The sequence below is a fragment of the Ischnura elegans genome, chromosome 6, assembly GCF_921293095.1.
Source record: "Ischnura elegans chromosome 6, ioIscEleg1.1, whole genome shotgun sequence".
NCBI lineage: Eukaryota > Metazoa > Arthropoda > Insecta > Odonata > Coenagrionidae > Ischnura > Ischnura elegans.
In genome coordinates this window covers 3,268,680-3,288,036 of record NC_060251.1, presented here as the reverse complement: position 1 = coordinate 3,288,036, position 19,357 = coordinate 3,268,680, and the positions used below count along the sequence as shown (strand labels likewise).

The following is a 19,357-nucleotide window of genomic DNA, read 5'->3' as shown; positions in this document are numbered from 1 at the left end:
CTATTTCGTTCACTTTCTTCTTCAGGTTTTTCCATATCCTCTCCCTTCACCCAGCAAAATTTTAGGACGAGGTAAGTAAAGAACATTACTAACAACATTTAATACAAGTGTTTTAACGCATCGCCCAAACACGCACCTATTAGGGCTAGTGCTAATGTTTTTCAAGCTTTGTTCTCTTCTTCAATTTATTGGCTATCGTTTGGCCAGCATTATGATGCGATTTGTGACGTACACAAATTATGAATAGCAATAATCTTTCAAATCTCAATAAGTACTACTTGCCTGAGGATTGATAGTACACGAGCGTCGTAATCAGCAGAGATTTTCCACTCCCTCCATGCAGCGGGATGTGCTCGGCTGTGGGCCTGGCTCCTCCGTTGAAGACGACGTCGACTGAGGTGATGAAGACGATGTCAGACGAACAATCAACTCCTCTATATCATCCTGCAAATTGTCTGCACGCCACATGTCTTCTTCCTCTTTCAAGACGTGCTCAACATATTTTTTCCAGTTCTTCGAAGTAATAGTATCAAAGCTTTCTGCTATCAATTTTTCCACTTCTGTACTCTTCAACGTTGTATTCTTCATGCCGACGCGTATTCTGACGCCATTCTCCGTGGTAGTATATGGAATGCACTCAAAAAAGAAATCTTTCAGTGCACCTTTTTCAGTGCCCAGCGATTGCATAATAAGATTCATTCGTAGTAATATTTATTATTTTATTATTATTAACTTTCTGGTGATTATTTTCTATCACTATTATAATTGTCATCCACACATAAAAGTGAATGAGACCATCCACGCACTTGCCGCGTCGCCGTACTCTCCGCCGCCGCCGGCCAGAACCGGAGTCGATCGCACGCTATAAAAAACGATTTAAAATTCGTGGTTGCAAGTTGGTGCAAGGTTTAAATTTAGATCTACAATGTAGAAGCTTCGAAAAACGACGTGGTATCGGTTACTTGGCGGAACTCCGGGATAATGTCTACTATTTCTATAGGTTTATGTAAAAAAAAGGGTTGAAAATAGGCTCCGCCATTTTGTTATATATCTATGGTTATTGATGATATCGACAAATATGTCGGCTTTCATTGTGGTCCAGGATTTGCTCCAATTTGTGTAGTAAAACTCTTTCACCTCCGATTTTGGAGTTCTGCTTCTCGCACATATACAGTAGAATCTGTTCTTCACTTCAATAAACAAGACCTTTTGAGTTCGAAAGCCAACAATACACGCCTGTGAAATGAGAGAGAATTTTAATTGTAATGCTATCAAAATGTAGTTTAAAATAAAAAAATACATCCAATATTGTCTCTCACATACAGCACTACAGAAGTACGCCCTCTCTTACTCCAATAGTAGATATGTGTGTATGTGTGATAATAGTAGCCAATGTGTTGACAAAATTCATGCTGCTACGTTTTGGCAATAGTAAACGTTGTTTGACAAGTATGCTCCTGGATATTTCTGCTCTTCTGGGTATCGAGGGATTACAAGCATGAAATCATAATTATTAGGCAGCAATCCGAAGATTGGTTTGACGCAGTTCTCCATTACTCTGTCCTATTCGCGTAGCCTTTTCATAGCGACGTATTTCTTCTCTCTTTTACATCCTCTATACTCATTGTCCTATATAACTCATTCGGGGCCGTCCCTTGCCCTTCCACCTGTCCCTCTACGATTGATTTCATCAGGCCATCATGTCTCATAATGTGGCCAGCTAAGTTGTCCCATCTTCTGCTTAAGGTTTTTAGAAGACTTATTCTTTCTCTCACTTTCTTAGTACTTCTCCATAGCTTACACGGTATATCAATTTTATCTTCATCATTCTTCGGTAGCACCACATTTCGAATGCTTCCACTATTTGACTTCTCTGCTGCTGTCGACGTCCAAGCCTCACTTCCTTATCGAATCATACTCCATGAATGAATTGTTTCCCTCCTTCTATGCTTGCACTCTCAACTGTAAGCATAAGCTTTTTGTAGAAAGCCCCCCAGGAAACCAGCCTATTATTGGAAAAAAGTGGATCGCATAGCACTCATCACCGTGCCAAGAACATTTTTGGGAGCCGATTAAAATGCTACCGAAGTGGCAACAGGAATCAGCCTCCTATGTGATGGAATTCAGTCAGAGGTATCAATAATCCAATCGAGGTTCATCCCAATTGCTATCCCTAGGCCACCTTCTGCTTCGAGCATTATTGTTAGCGGGGGAGGTGTTTCTAAGCTTCACGATAGATTGGAACCAAGGACTCTTCGAACAATATTCCAATGCTCTACCCTCTGGCACTCTACGTCCCACTTATGTCACTCATTAAAGTAATCTTTCGTTTTCAATTTTTACCCTATCCGATTTTGTTAGTTCTAAGGGGAGAATGTCATAAGTACTAAAAAAAATCAAATTTAATTTTAAAATCCAAATTCAAACAGCATCGAAAGAGAGCTTTAACTTGGCAACATACTTATCTCGGTTAATGCATTTGACCCTCAGGCGCTATGGAGGTTTATGGTTTGGATCAAACGATAATAGCTTTCCAGAAAAAGATAAGTGATTTCAATGCCATAATTGAAGAAAATACCTATGATTCGATGGTTTAATCTCATTTGCACTCACGATAGACATGTTGTTCGTGTTTTTTTTCACCTTATCCATGCTTCTTCTTGGAGGTCGTTTTCCTTCTAAATTCTGATTTAAAATGTGATCACATTTTGAAATGTTACAGCTTCACTGCTTTGCCATTATAATTGACGATCATTTATTGAATCACCTAGTTGTCAATTCCACAACGCGTAAACTTTCGTTGCTGATAAAAATTATAGAGTTACAGAAAAAAAAGATAATGTAAGCCTTGGATGTTTCATTTGTGGCACTTATTTCTTACCCGGTTATTACTAAGATCTGACCCGGAATTTCACAGATAATTCCCTCGGCTGCTGGCTGCGGGGATTACCCTTCTCAACGGGTGTTGGGAAGTGAATCTATTAAAGCAAATGATTGATATAAAAGCTATAACTAGACACAAACCCTTTTTTACGTGAGATACGTTTTTAAACAAATTTCACAATTAGAAACTTACTACACTAAAGGCGGAGTTCTTTAACAATTGTACGACATGCTGATGAATTTTTACAATGGCAAAGAGGATGTTTATAATTGATTCTCAAGGTATGGTGGCTTAAACTGGTGATAAAAACTATGATGGCTTCATACTCTGTGTTACTGGATACAAATACTAGTTATAAACAGTTATACTACCGGATAAAAGTACTGGTAGGAGGAGATTTTTCAAGTTTTGCACCTTGCATGCCGTAGCACTTTAGGAGTGCGTTTGGAACACATCACTCTGTTCTTCGGATGGTATGTCAAGCCGCCATTACAACGAATACTTACCATAAATGCTAACGTGATAGAACAACTTTATCATTACCCTGCTGCTGCTCCATCGAAGCTGATGTTTTGTCTTTATTTATTACTAAATCATTGATATACATTTAATCTGCTTAAATCAAGCAAGTAATTCTGAATGCTGGATACAAAATGCTAATAGTACAAATTTTGGCATCGACATAAATTATTGCATTACGATATTTAACATCAAAATTGGGCAATGCTCCAAATTGAGCCATGAACTTCATTTAATAAGTTATAATAGATAAGTATATGAAGATCCTCGCTATAGTATCCATTCGTCGTCAAGCCTTGTCGAGAAGTTATTATTATAATTGAATACATTTATTAATGACCATGTGGCAGACATAGTTAAATCAAAATCATCCGGAACTCTCTTCTTCCGTGATGCCTTGTGATCTGATATTCGTCCGAAACTTTAGGGAAGCCGACAAAACCCCCAAAGAGACCACCGTGTCCTCATCAGGGCTGGTGAATAGATGACGAAGAGTGTCCGCTGTGTTGTCTTGCGATGCTGTCTCGTTGTCCTTTGATTCGCTCAAGGTGCGCTCACCATGAAATCCGCTGTCCATTCGTACAGCGGATTTCATGGTGATGCTGATTGTGAGGTGCTGTGTATTAAATAAATCGGAATTAGTCCACTACATTATAGCATAACAAATATACCGCTTTACTGGAAAATTGCAAGCGTTACAACGATATTCAAAAAGGGAAACAGACATGACCCAGGCCTCTACCGTCCAATTTCATTAACCTCGAATATAGACAATATACTTGAGCATACCGTCTCGAGCAATATCACGACTTTCTTGGACAGAGGTAACTTCCTCCGTGACTGTCAGCACGGATTCCGAGAAGGTAGATTATGCGGAACACAGCTCGCGCTCTTTCTTCACGATGTTCTACAATATGGTGAATCGAAAAGACAAGTTGACGCTCTATTTCTAGATTTTTAGAAAGCTTTCAACACGGTACCTCACAACAAACCTTTATAAAAATTACAGTCATTCCGATTAAACGAAACAGTGGTAAACTGGATTCACGACTTTCTCAGTGATCGTACTCAAAAAGTAGTTCTTGACGAAATGAGCTCTGACGTAGTAAAAGTTAAATCATGTGTTCCACAAGGATGCGTAAAGGGCCACCTTTTTTATTGAATACATCAGTGATCTCTGCTCCCGCATTAGCAATAAAATACGGTTATCTGCTGACGACGCAGTCATCTATAGCGAAATTAGTGATCACTCCGACTACGAAATTCTATCATCGGACTTAAACAACGTTCATTTGAGGAGCCAAGAGTAGGGACTCGAACTTAACCTGAGCAACTGCATGACGGTACATTTCTCGCGGAATTCGTCCAACTACAACCATGCTTATGCTGCATGCTGATGGTATTAACATAAAGGCAACAGACGAAGTGAAGTACCTGGGAATTACGTCGAACCTCACGTGGGGAACATTTACACGTACATATTTGCGGCATAGCCCTGTAAAATTAGGGCTCATCAAGCGTATAGTCGGAAGATTTTCGGATGAGAAAGTATAAGAAAGGTGCCATTTTACACTCGTCTAACCGCACCTTGAGTATGTAGCGAGCGTATGGGATCCGGTGCAGAAAGACTTACTCCGCGAACTGAATAAAATACAAAGGAAGGCTGCGCGGTCCTTCAAAAACTGTTAAGGGCGTACAGACAGCGTTACTCAGATGTTAAGCCATTTAGGATGGGAGCCGCTGGAGATTCGGAGGCTGCGCGCTAGGCGTAGACTACTTGAACAATTGTGAATGGATATCTTTAAGAGCGACACAGAGAACATAATATTAGAGTCACACTTTATTTCCAGGTCCAATAGGAGCGATAAATGAAGAGATATTTTTTTCCGGACGGATAGATATTGGAATTCGTTTTCCCCCGAATCATAAAGGATTTTAATAAACGCTAGTCCCAACTTCGTTAGAGTACTTCATTTTTATGTGGAAACTGCTGGTGTCCTAACACCCCCTACCACACGCCTTTTAGGCGGCTTGCGGGTAATTATGTAGCTATAGATGAACCCTTCTTTACGTTTCAAACACTCGTCCTTTTTGTTATAGCCTAGCCCAAAAGGTTCAGGTCATTGAGATAATTTTCTAATATAAGTAAATGTGAATTCAATGGTAGAGAAGAGTTCCCACAAGTTCTCATTACCAAAGCAATTGTTTTATGGCCACACGTACATTTCTAGGAGGTAATTGAACATTTATTACGCGATTGAATCATGTATGCTCTCAAATAATAGACTTTTTAATTAGAGAAGAAAATATAGACCAAATGCTGCTGAAGGAAGGTGGAAGGAGAGAAATACATGGTGCTTAATGGGCGTAAGATAAAACTTAGGATGGTTTAATAAGGTAGGCTTTATGGTATTTCAAATTTGGAATTTTCAAAAGTATTTCATGTTATCGTATTTTGCTCAGGACGCGAAGAAATTTTCTTCCAGAAACATGTGGCAGATATTAAATTCGACGATATTGCGAATGTTAGATTAATTTTGTCTCGAGTACGTTAACACCCCACATGTGAATCTAAAATGACTTAATGTCCATTGAAGTATTACTAATTACATATTATTTCAAACGTGTGAAAGGAAGTTACTCTAAATTTTAAGATTAAGTACCGCTCAGTATGAGTATCATGGAAGACTATCTGTAGTTATAATTTTATGAAAACAAATATTTCTCCTCGTCCGTCCTTCTTCCCAATGGCCATCACCCGCTCATTCCAGGAACACACCGACTTTTCTCTGTCCTGGAACACCATCGCAAGCCGCGCTCTCCTGGACTTGGGCCACAGATGTTCTCTCGGTTGGACATGGGGAGACTCGGAAGCCTTAGCAGGTCCTTTTTTACTCGGATGCAAAGGAGAAGGTACAGTCACTTTCAAAAGTAGGTCCCCACGGCCAGCGCGAGCAACTACGTTTTTCTCGGAGGTCGAACTTCGGGTATTGGCTATGCCTTCTGTGTCTTGAACGGGCCAGTTTGACTTAGGCATCCTTCACTATTCCTAAATACTTTGCGACTTCCCCAGTGCCACAACACAAGGCGAAGCATATGTTCTCAGCCATGGGATTCCCACCCTGATAGTATTCTGAGATGGATATTCCGAGTAGTCTGGCTTGCACTAAAAAATAACGAGACGTATCTGCGTCGCAACGCACATATGAGGAAGAAACGAAAATTGGAATTTACGTCTGAAAGAGTATTAAAAAAGTTTCCTACAAAATAACCTTCTAGATTATACCTTTAACACATTATTACCAACACCATCAATATATATTGCTCTATGTTTAAGTATTTCAAACACTTGATGTGGCGCATTCATTATTCCTAACCATTTTCTTAGGATACATATGTTTACCATGGTTTATACTACATTTTTCTACGTGTCTCATCACGCGAGAAATCAAAAATATTAATGTGCGCTAAATTGTAATGTTTAATTCTGTATCATATTTATTCCAGTCGTTACTAACATATCCCATATGAACAAATATTTAAATAATGCTTTATACATTCGAGGTATCAGGAAGTAATTAACCGACATATTTATGTTCATCGAAAGGTCGAATGTCTTAATAGTTAGAATTAATATATTTTCTATAATGAAAATACCAACGGAAGCATTAATTACATGACTTGTGTGCCTATTTCTTACCATTTAATGGCATATTAATACTATATGTTTTATCTTTGCCCCTTCATGGAGAGGCTAACCTAAGTCTTCCCCCTTTTTCGCTTCTTTTTTTCCTGCTAAAACCAGTCGTAATTGGCGCCTGCTGATATCATGCAGGGCAATATCCTACACATAATTATGTATAAGTGGTTTTACATCATAAATAGAACTTACACTCATGTAATGAATACCTTGAGTCAGTCTTACGTGCGAACAAATACTGATCATATTCCTACTGACACTAAACTACGCACGCATAATATTCATCCGATAAAAATATACCGTGTTGGGTACCTAATGACTATTTCTGCATTATTAATACAAATTAAACTTATGAGCTGCCAAATATACTGCTTGGGATGTAGCGTTTGACGGTGTGGAAACTTAGGCGACGACAAAAGAGGGACAAGAAAAGAATGAAGGCATCCGAGATGTGAGTATAAAAAAGAAAGGAAAAGGTGAGAAGGATGGAGAGGAAAAAAAGAAGAAGTGCTATCCATGGTCGAGAGATTTTTGGTAAAGGGGGAGGGGAAGGATGAAAGTAAGGATATGGTTAGAATGAAAGAGCCTAATGCGAATGGGCGTCACTTTTAATTAAAGGGTTAAGTTGAAGTTGGGAGGGGCGCAGGCACGGTGATTCGTAAAACCTTCAATTCAGAAGGGCAGGTAAATGATGTTTTTCTATGACCACCATAACTGGTTGACTCACCATCATAACTCCACGCACATGTTGCTTGTACTGTTTTTCTTAAAAAAATGAACAATATTAATGTAAGAGTATTTCCCATAAACTAAAGGACAACACTTCCTGCGACGCATTATGGTCTAACAGCCTGCCATTTCACTTGATGCCAATAAACATCTCGCTGCTTCTTTTAGTGAAAATTTATGTTTATCTTAAAAGTAATTCAATAAAATTTAAATCCAATTGCTTTTTCGAAAAAACAATGCAAAATTATCTTCTCCAATAAAAAATTGCCGTACCGGTAGTTTTGACCGGTAAAAATTTAAAAACTTTTTCTGATTTTCTACTCACAGTATGGGAATAAGTTGCGTTATTCAAAATGTAGGCACTACTGTAGTCAGAATAACCTACTACTTGGGGACTGACTGCTATTTAACTTGTAAACATTGAAAAAATGTCTGAAAATCTTTAACCGCCGGCATGGATGAACGCGATGACGGATGGTAACCGTGACGCAAATGACAATATTTACATAGGCGTATATATTTACGTATTTTTCACCAGGCGATGTGAAGAAAAAAAATTGGAGTAACATGCTCGAAATGCTCCGAAAATTTATTTGCACAATATGTTTTGTATAAGTTTACCAAACTACACAGATGTCTCCTCTCTTCCTCGTGCGATGGGTTACTTGCCGGAAAACCCATATATTCTTCTCCGCTTTCTTCGGTGGTGGAATTGTTTGGCTGTGTGGGAGGGGGGGGGGGAGGTTCACGCGGCCTTCCTACCTCTGAAATCGTGCGTGGGGCTCTTGACGACGGTTTAAGTAGTCAAGTTGCACCATTTGTACTACCTGATCAAGTCGAATCGATCCCCAGTGGACAAGGAACGTGTAAGCAATACGCGAAGGTCGACTTCGGAGAATAACGGAGACGGCTGCGCCAGGTATGGGGACCGACTTTTGAAAGCGACTGTACAATGCGAATTGTGGCTCTGCGCCCGCCAGCCCTTCCGTTCTTTTGGACGCTGTGTGCAATTCCAATCTAGTGCATAGATAGAATGAGTCATCCAGACGGGTATTGCCTACAGCGGGTAACTCCTCGCCCTCCTTACCACGAGCTCAGTCATCTGAGAATATATGTTGTCGTTTAAGGCGAATAGCAAGCCTCATCAACAAGATCACAGCCATTGATCCTCTCGCTTAAGCCTAAATCACACGATTTTTTTTGTCGTGAAAGTGATCACTATCGCAATCACTAGGCGAAATGATCGTCGCCGGTTCGATTTTTTTTTCAATTTTATTTCTTTCAGAATCTGAAAAGTAACTTGATTAGTTGTAAAAATAGATTATGTATGAAAATTTCAAATAATAAAAATAAAACAGTTCACGTAAATAATCCAAGTGGTCATAAAAAATCTGATATAAAATTTGCAAAATTATTTTAGCTATGTCTTTGTAAAAACCTTCATGCATAATTGAAAAATAAATATTTTCTCTTAAGTTTGCATGCACCATTTTCCAATACACAAAAAATACTACATTGAAGACGTAGTTGTAACTTTCAAAAATAAAATGTAATAGAATATGGTTTATTGCGCGTAGATAGTGAAAAAGTACTAAATTGGCATTCCGGAATCGAATAAGTACACCTCAGTTGAACGGAAATATACTTTTCGAGCACTTCATTCACGACAGGGTGGGAGCCTCGGGAATGGCCTCTCTACAATTTCTGTGAGTAGACAAAATATATAATGCATGCAATTTTCAGTTATTACAAAATAATAATATCTTGATGAACACTGTTTATATTATAGTTTACCCGTTGCTTATGCGGCCATTACGGCCGGATGGATTCCCTTTCGGCTTGAATAAAATATTCTCGGGTTAAGCACCGGGTCAGGCTTTTTGAGGCCAACGTTTCAATGAGTACCTCACTCATCGTCTTCAGGGCTGAGACTGAATGCCGAGCTTGGTCTACGCCGGATATTTATAGCGAGCTAGCCAACGGACGGTTGAGGCCCATTGTTGACCAGCCGATTCAAATTTGGCTCAAGGGTTTTGGAGTCTGAATTGTGACCGCGACCGTTGTATTTTATTTATCAGCGGTCTCCATATTTGGCTGATGTTCTGCCCATAGTCTCGGTTAAGCCTTTTGTCTTCGAAAAAAAAAGCCTGACCCGGTGCTTAACCCGAGAAGATTTTATTCATTCGATTCGCCGGGAAAAACTACGATCATTTACCCTTTCGGCTTGTCATGCATAGCTAATCTTTTATCATAAAAGTCCTTTTGCAACTCGATGGCAGTTGATTTCTTTTACATTATTTAGCTCATTCTTCAATTAATAATATATCTAAAAATCACGTTAATATTCCGTCCGATTATATAACTTTTCTCTAATTAAATAAAACATTTCATCGTGAAAAAGCAACGGCATTCCATTCATGATTATTAATTTATCCATGGCTATTTTCTCCAAAATATAAATAATAAAAGCAAATTTATACTGTCAATACTTATTCCAATCGATTGAAAGTTAAAAAAATAAAATCAAAGGGACCAGTGTACCGTAATCATAGTTTAAAATCGACCGTCCATTTCGCCGTCTGCAACTCCGGGACCGGTGCTTCGCTTTTCTCTCACTTTGACACTATTTCTATGCAAAGGTGCACACATACCAACCCTTGAAATACACTGTTATGCAGTTCATACATCCTATTGTCCAACCTTATATTTTAAAAATCCCATTTCAAATTTTCATTTTTTGACTTTTGTCCACTTGAAGTGGGGTTTGGCCCCACTGTGCGCCCGTCCCCTAAGCGCTTGTGCTACCCAACTGTTCTTTGAGCAATTTCAATGGGGCGTTTACGCTCACCATCCGTTCAGTAATGAACTTGCTATTTTTTACTAGCATATTTCGCCGGGGTGACAATTTGGCTAGGAAAAAGCGATTTAAAGCGGGCGATTAGATTCCGGAAACCGGTAAAATTATTTGAAAGGCATTCGTAGCAACGATTTATAAAGAATGTAAACAACGCAAGGAGGAGATTTCTCCGAGGAAATTGCGTAGAAAATTGAGCTGATATTTACTTAATATTTATCAATGAAATGATTTTTACTCGATCACTTCTTCTTTTACTCATGACCCATTGCAGGTTGAAAAAACAGCCCTCGGAAATGATAATAGAACATACAAAAAATGAAAAAAAATTGAAAATATTCTGGCACAGAATGTTAAATCAGGTAGATCAAAAAGAAGGCAGAAAATATTAAATACAAATGAAAAATATACAGGTACATAATAATAGCCATTACATCTAAGCCATCTATACCTAAGAATCCCGGGGGATCAGAAAACTAAAAACGTCGTCACCTACCAGCATCGCACCTACCTCCACCCAGTAATAAAAATTATGCAATAATATTATATATCATGCGGTGATAGCATAAGATAACTAATGTATTGCACTTCCGGATAGCACAGTTCATGCTACGAAAATGAATTGACATTTGGATGGAAGTTAATCACGTGATCCTTAATATAGTTGAGTTGAACCATTGAAGCTCACTATAATAATCGAGTTAGGACTTATCATTGGAAATATTAATCACATGTCTCTTACGTATATGATGATAAACATCTCCTTGGTATCTATGTTTGGTATTAGGATGGATTAAATCGTGCAAGTAAATGTATTAACATCAACATAATTCTCTTCGTGCCCCTTTCAGGGTGTTTGGCAGGGGGTGATTAATCACCAACTTGCAGCATGCAAGAGGACCACCGCATGCAAACCGAACGGTCATAGAAATATTACGCATAACAGCAAAATGTACGTCCACATTCATGTGATTTGGTGCATTTATTCACGTTTTAACTCGTACTTGTAAATACATTGATTTAACACAGTCAAATTAAAATAAGAGCTGACTGTGCGACTATTCGCAGTAAAACGAACCTTGTGAACAATGCATGTGACGTAACGAGAGGAATGTATGGGGTCTCTTTTGTTGTGCCTTTGAGACTCCCTTTCCCCCATCCCATCTTCTTCTCCTTCAATACCTCCCCTTAACAACCAGCTCTCCACCCTACGACGCGCCAACCGAACCTCTCCCGAACGCCTTCGCGATGCACTTCGACTCAAAATCGGGCCATCAATTTTGACTCCGACATGAGCTATTTGTTCACGGCAACCTCCCCTTATATTCTTAGTGATTCCCCGACCTCCATTACCTCTCAGAACGTGTAGTAAGAAACTGTGCGTCACTTTGGTTTTCCTCCTCATTCCATCAGTTCGGTTAGGGTAAGGAGGTGTATCCTCCGTCGCTGAAGTGTACATGTAAGAACTATTCTCGTAAAAAACCTATTAATCCATGATAATCTACAAATTTAATCATAATTGTTCATAATTTTTTACCAAGAAGGAAACATTCTTTGGCAATATGATTTGGTCACAATTATTGGAGTTTTTGTACCCACATCCTTGGTTTTGACTTCATATTCCTTTCGAGTGTAATGATTAACAACTCCTCCTTTCATCAGTACCGAATTTTTAGTGCTACAGCTTAAAGTTACTTCTTGATCTTTTTACAGTTTACGAAATGTGGAGTGAAGAATTCAATCAACTCAGTGATTGACAGTACAATCCTAAAATCAAACTGTCAACGATTTCTTCAAGCCTCTTCCTCAACGCTTGGATAATTATAATTGGTCCTTCATCACGAAGGATGCAGTGTGCATTTCTCTTGGAATTATGTGAAGCTACCAGAATGTGTTAATCATCGGCTAAAGAGTGAAGTGAAAGTGTCTAGGGTCCATGAAATAATTCATTGTCAGTGTTGTGTTAAATGTGAAGTGCTGGTGAATATAAGTATTTTGGAGAGTTGCTGTTTTAAAGATGAGCTCTGTCGCCGATGGACCTGGGGGCAAGTAAAAGGTAGGTAGTCTTCTCCTCTTGAAGTTTTATTCACCATGGAGGTTATAAAGTTTTTGAGAAAATAATTTAAAACAGAATTGATTTAGCTCCATCTTTTTTTTCCTGGGGAGAGGAAAATTCCTTGACCCAACTCGTGGAGTCTCTTTGCAAATGAAAAATACTCTTTGAATGTTGGAGCTGTCCGTTTTTGTAGTGTAGCGGGATAAATAAAAAAGGATTTCCAGATTAGTTCAATAGATGTAAATGCCCTAGATGTAAATGCCCGAATTTTCACAGGTTCGAATAAGTTGAATGAGGATGCCTCGGGATGAATATTCGGAATGCTCGTATACAACTTCGTAATGTTCCAATACTTTAATTTTGCACCCCATAATGATACTCTAATGATACGCCATTTCTAACAGTTTTTAATCTGTAAAGTGTCTGAAAGTGTAAACAGGGTCGTGTACACAAAGTTCTCAAAAAGGTATTTGTTCAGTGAAAAGAGGATCAGATAGAAAAGAACAACTGAAACACCTCTTCGGAAAAGTCAGTTGAAGGGAGAAAGGTGTTTGGTTGAAAGAAGTAGATAATCTTCCTTTCCACTTCCCACGGCGCTTTTAACACATGTATATGGAAACCTACGTGAGGAAGTAATCGTATGACTTGCTATAATCTCAACCTATTCTTTTTCGTGTTTCATAGTATACACCTTCAATTGATCCCTTTCGTACCGACCGTCTAAATCTCAGACACATTACAAGCCATAAGTGCTAACTCAATATTTCTACCCCATCTACTTATTTCTCTTGTTTATCAAAGATAAATTCCTCCCCATATTTTTCCCTCGTCCTGTGGTTTACGGAAAAATCGAAACCGTTTGAAAGGTGAGGTTAACCACGTGACCTTCCCTGTTGTCCTGCCATAACTCGTGAGTTGAGAGAGAATTATCAAGTATATTGAATAAATATTTGTCGGCTTACGTCATATCTAAAAGCTATGAAGCGGACGAATTGTGTCTCTTCAGCTTTAGTTAAATGCGATAATTATCATTAAATTACACAATACTGATAAGCAAACCACTCTGCCAAAGTTTGAATTACACATTCAGAAATATTCCCATTCGGAAACGTTTATTACAATCCATAAGCTCATTTAGTTTCAATTTTGAAAATTGAAATTTCCCTCCAGTGAAAGTGACAATGCTAATACCAATGAACTTGGCTTGTGCTGAAGCTGAAATTCATTGATTATTTCCATACAGCTTTTCCTTGAAATTTGAAACAATGTTAGCGTCGAATCATAGTGGCTTCGATGATCTGTTGCGAAATCTCCTTCACTTAACCGCTCTAAACACAGAACTTCAAATAGACATGCGTGGAGGCGCCAAGAAGTGGCGCCTAAAATTCGCAATAATTCTAATTGACAATGTTTTTATTTGTATTAACCAAAATTTGTATCAATTTAAAATATATTTAAACGAGCTCAAGATGCCAGTTTTTATGCCTTCACTGAAGAATAAAACTTGCCATATCAAAGATAATTAATTTGAGTCGTTACAAACTGATTAATGCTAATGATGAAATCATAACGACATGACTTACCTTGAGTAAGATTCGACGATGAAGACCAATAATGTTGTTTAACTTCACGGAAAGAAATCAATTTAATCTGTCCGTCCTTATGCTTTCCTTGAAGTTTTAACACTCGCTTATATCTTCAGTTGGTTCGTAATAAACCATTTAGCAATCTCTTAGCATAAAGAAGACGGCATCAGGTTACTCTACCAAAACATGGCTTCAGTTGAGCTTGGCTATCAGGGAAACGAATCTGCGAATGACCAGAAAAAATAAATACTATTATATTACTTTTACAACACAATCAAGAGCTATTATAATTTCATCGGCGTTCACATGAAAGTATAATGATATAATTATTCAGGCTTAGTTAGCGGCACTATTTTGAGGCCAAGAAAGGTGTGATAAGTAGTAACTAACGCCATTATAAATGAAAAAAATGCAAAAACGAGCATGAAAGTTAGCATATTTTATCAATATATGTGGCACAGTGAAAGAAGATGATCACATCGCGGAATTAATTGAATATCACAGTTCGTATCGAAGATTGAAGATATTCGAAGTAATTGACAGCTCTGTTTTGCTACTGTCTAGATTTTATTGTTCACGCTCGGCTAATTAAGAAGATGTAAAATAGTTTTTGAGTGTCATTAGAAAGCTTTTTTGCGATTAAACCTAAGGCAGCAATTATGAGAATATCGACTCATTCGCAGCTGGCGTACAACTACAAAATGAATAGAATATTTCCGTTTTATAGAATCTATACCACCGAAATAATTCGTAGATCCGAAGGAGTGTTAATCTAAGCAATGCAAACGACCTTCGGGATCGGGAGTGTACAGCGTCCCGTGTGAGTGCGGTAACGTTTACATTGGGGAAACTGGCCGCACAATCGAAAAACGTCTGACGGAGCATGGAAGATGCATACGCCTGTTTGATCCGCTGAAGTCGGCGGTAGCGGAGCATTGCTAGGACCTCGGTCATAGGATGGACATTAAAAATACGAAGGTATTGTGCCGCACAAATAACTATTGGGATAGAATTGTAAAAGATGCAATTGCTATTAGCCTTAAGGAGAAGAGTTGAATTGAAGCTACCAATGTTTATTGTGGTTTTCATATTTAAATATTCGATAAACTTGATACATCGATGACAAATAATGGATCGTAAAGGAGAGAGTTTTTATGCACTAAATACTTATCCCTTATGTACCAATGGCATAGTGTGATTAGCAATGCTGTTACCGCTCGCGAACTCACAACATATCTCCGCTATTCACAGACGTATGCAATAAGTTTACATGATGAGCTACATTAGTGACATGTTAATGCTTGAGGACAATCGTGATTAGAATTACTTTCTCTCTTCACCATTTCACAAAAATTACTTGTGCTCACCTACCTCAGTCAATACCGCTGTATTTCTTCTCAGTATTTCCGTTGATCTGTAGCTTGTAGTAATCGCTATCCATCCTTGTTCCTGCATGATGAGATGGTGACCTCAACGTACGTAGGAACGGCTAGAAGAGTCCAGGAAATGAATGTAATAATTTAAAAACATTCAGAAGTGTGACTCTGGCGAAAGGACGGTTGGTGAGGGAATGAGGTGTACTTTCTTTGTAAGCAGGGGGAAGGGGAGGTGCTACTATGGGGACCACAGTTAAATGCCGACCGTTGACAACCTGCTATACTGTTTTTCGTAATGCGATGACGTGTTTTTCAAACGTACCTAATAACCTTCGCAGATGAATAGGACATTCTGGAACATTGATCACGTGTGTTTCGACCGTTGGCCCATTGAGAAATTCCGCGCTATTTTTCTATAACAGTGGCATTAAATGAACGAATCTCATTGGTTAATCGTATTATTGATTTTCCGCGCGATATATTTTATTAATAATAATATAGAAAATGACCGTATTTGTTGATGTATTTTATTGGATAAAATTTCAAATGACCTTCACGGTATCCAGGTTTTTTTTTTAGATTTATCTTTGCCTAAAAAATAAATCGGTTCGAAATTATTGTGACGTCACAGGAACACGTGACATGGCTGACGGAGTATCGGAACACCCCCTCCCCTGTATCTGGACTTCAGTTCGCGGCAAGCTCTCTTGGGGTAAAGAGGTGAGTACCGTAACTACTTCTTCGGTGAATCCTTTTCATATTTAAGTTAATGCACTTTCAATTTATTCTCTGAAGTGTAGGATACTTCGCAAATGCTATTTGTTCAAAACCATTCAGTTATCGTGATCAGAGTGGCACATATTTTGAGTGACAATATTTATTACGCCGACAGTCTTCACATTCCAAATTTTATTAACTTATGTGTGAAATGTGCCTCGAAGTTAATATTAGTGTCGGAGAAGTTTTTAAAAAGAACTATAGTGATAGGGAAATATCCTCTCCGATTAATATCTTCCTTTTTTATTCTTAAACCAGTTGAATTTAAATAATTTATTTTGAGAAAACTGGACGTTAAACGGCATTTCTACGATATTCCGTACTTGTTTTTTTCCAGAGTGAATATTCAATCATAAAATTCGTTTGACCTTTGATTAAGTACGTAGTGATTGTTTCCGAGTAGAACAGGTGTAAATTATGACATTTACATTCCGTTATGAAGTGTCGACATTTGAAATGAGTAAGTAAACTGTGAGTAGTTTTATCTGTGCATGCATCGTGGTTTTTAGAACATCGAACATAACGGCTTGATTGTAGGACTTAAGATCCTTACGACAATCTGGTAGCTTACTTCTAGTACTTCAGGTGATTAGTTACCTTTTTGACGAATGTAAAAATGATTAGTTCTATCGCAGTGACTGTCAGTATAAGATATTAACAGTGGATTTGGAACAGTGCATTTCATGCCAGCCACGCTGCTTCGTTGTTGATTTTGCGGGAACCTTAAATTTCAAAATGAAGCTTGCATCCGCGATTTCTTCAGTTGTTAGCCAGGAACCCTTATTCATCCTTTATAATTTTTACCATAATTTGTACCTCAATGGCGATTTATTCCACACAATTAAAGTTGCAACGAGGTTTTTTAAAAAGTTCTCGACATTTGAACCTAGGCAATTGCAATTAACTTATTTCGTTTATACATGCACCTGCCACTCCGGAACCGTTCCGCAATAATTGATTGTATAATTTTGATGATGAGGTAAAGTAATAGAATATTGGCGATCATAATTGGATTTAAAGCATTTCACTTTGCACATTTTTTTCCATTTATTTGAACTTTGTGGTCATAAGTATGATAATTTGTTGTAGCCTATAATTTCACCATTATCCTTAAGTTAAGCTCCATGTGATGTGTACAATTTTAGTGCGTGAATATTGCCAGCCTTTAATGCGAACTTTTTCTTTTCAGGTCCTCGATTGAATTAGGGGTAACGGATCAGTTCTGTGAAACGTTTGGGGTTAAATGGGGCATTGCGGTGAGGTTTCAAGGAAGAGGAACACTGAAGAAATATGGTGAGTGAATATCATTCTTCATGAATATTATTTGATAGGTCTTTGAATAATCTCATACATAGACCTTCGGATTCTCTTTGTCGCTATTAGTAACTAAATAAAAACTTAATGCTGTGCGGTGTGCAAGAATTAACTTTTTCTGTGATAGTTTTTGTTACGATATTTCATCATACACTATTTTATAATTGCATTTTATGCTACCAATTCTCAGCCGCTAAATGGTATGAAACTCCGTGGCTATGAAGGCAACTACATTGAATTAAAGCTGTTATAATTTTTCGTAGTTCACGTGAATTTTGAGAGGTTCACTTTAATATTTAAACACGTCACGGTGAGAGCGAACGAATCTCTCAAAGTCTCTATCATATCCTTCATTTCTGGTTTATTAAATACGAAATCACAGGTCTTACTTTTCCGTTCTAAACATCCACTGTTAAATCATCCGTCGAGGATATTGCTTTCATCAGGCAACCAAGATCAGTTTCTCAAGATATGGTGGATTATAATGGTGTGTTTTCTACTCGAAGTATTGACTAGGCTTTCTATTCTCTCCAATGTCTTCTGAGGAATCCCGCAGTCCTCACTCGAACGATCCATTTCATTTTCATACAGCCGAATACCCACCAGTTTCTTCACTGATGTCATTGCCTATGATTCATTGCTATAGAGATGCATACTTGAATTGTAAGTTCTGATAAAATGGTTCCAAACTTCATGATAAAATTTCCTGCTTTTATTAGCAAATTGTTGCACAAATTTTTTCTGAAAATTTAGCTTCGCCTGGGGTGTTCTACTGATAATTTCTGTCGTGTTTCTACACCTGATTATTCTGCTTCCGAAATGTTTAAACTGGTCCACCTCCTCCAATGTTTTTTTCCCTAGTTTTATGCTATTCTTTTTCTACACACTAATGTTTAATATTCGATATAAATTTAAATTGATTTTGTACTTAGTCGCCCTCCTATACACATCTCATGCAGATATTCAATCCGTCTTTTCACTTTTATTGGTTATCAGTCATAAGTTTGGCCTCTTCCAATGTTTCTTTCCCTAGTTTAATACTATTCCTAACTTCCAATCGTTTGCTACACTCTAATACTTGATGGTGATTTTCAGGTGGCATTGGTCGTTGTTCTACCCACCTTTACCAGACCCTTTTTCAATTTTGTAAATATTTTAAGCGTGTGCTGATTTCTCCTCGTGGATATTCATCCATCTAAACTCCCAAGTTTTTCTTTGATGTAATCGGTGCCTTTATAATTGTAAACTATGAAAATTACGGGAGAAATAACACAGACCGGAGACGGGAGAAATAACACAAATCACTAGACTTTTTCTTGACTAGAATTCTTCATAGCTAGGCCCTATAAAGTATCACACACACTTGTTTTTTTAAATGAGTTGTGGATGATTCACATGTCATTGTTCAGCGTTGTTAATTAACTTCATTCAAAATTTTAAGCATGGAATGCCAATCGACAATACTGCTGCGTAAAATTATTCAAGGAAGAAGACGAAGAAATTCGGTGAGAAACTGGTCGACCTCTTTCAACGTCTGTTTCACTAGTGTAATGCTATTCTTT

The 19,357-nt window shown here is 38.0% G+C and overlaps 1 long non-coding RNA gene across 3 annotated transcripts in view; it reads left to right on the top strand.

The window, feature by feature from the left end:
• The window catches only part of LOC124160155, a 143,920-nt gene that overhangs the window by 48,891 nt on the left and 75,672 nt on the right, over nt 1–19,357 (top strand). For 2 of the 3 annotated variants that reach the window (XR_006865095.1, XR_006865098.1), the window contains exon 3: nt 12,400–12,742. This is a non-coding gene — a long non-coding RNA (uncharacterized LOC124160155). Of the gene's footprint in view, nt 1–12,007; nt 12,146–12,399; nt 12,743–19,357 lie in introns of those variants that run through there. The other variant, XR_006865096.1, reaches the window with a different exon arrangement.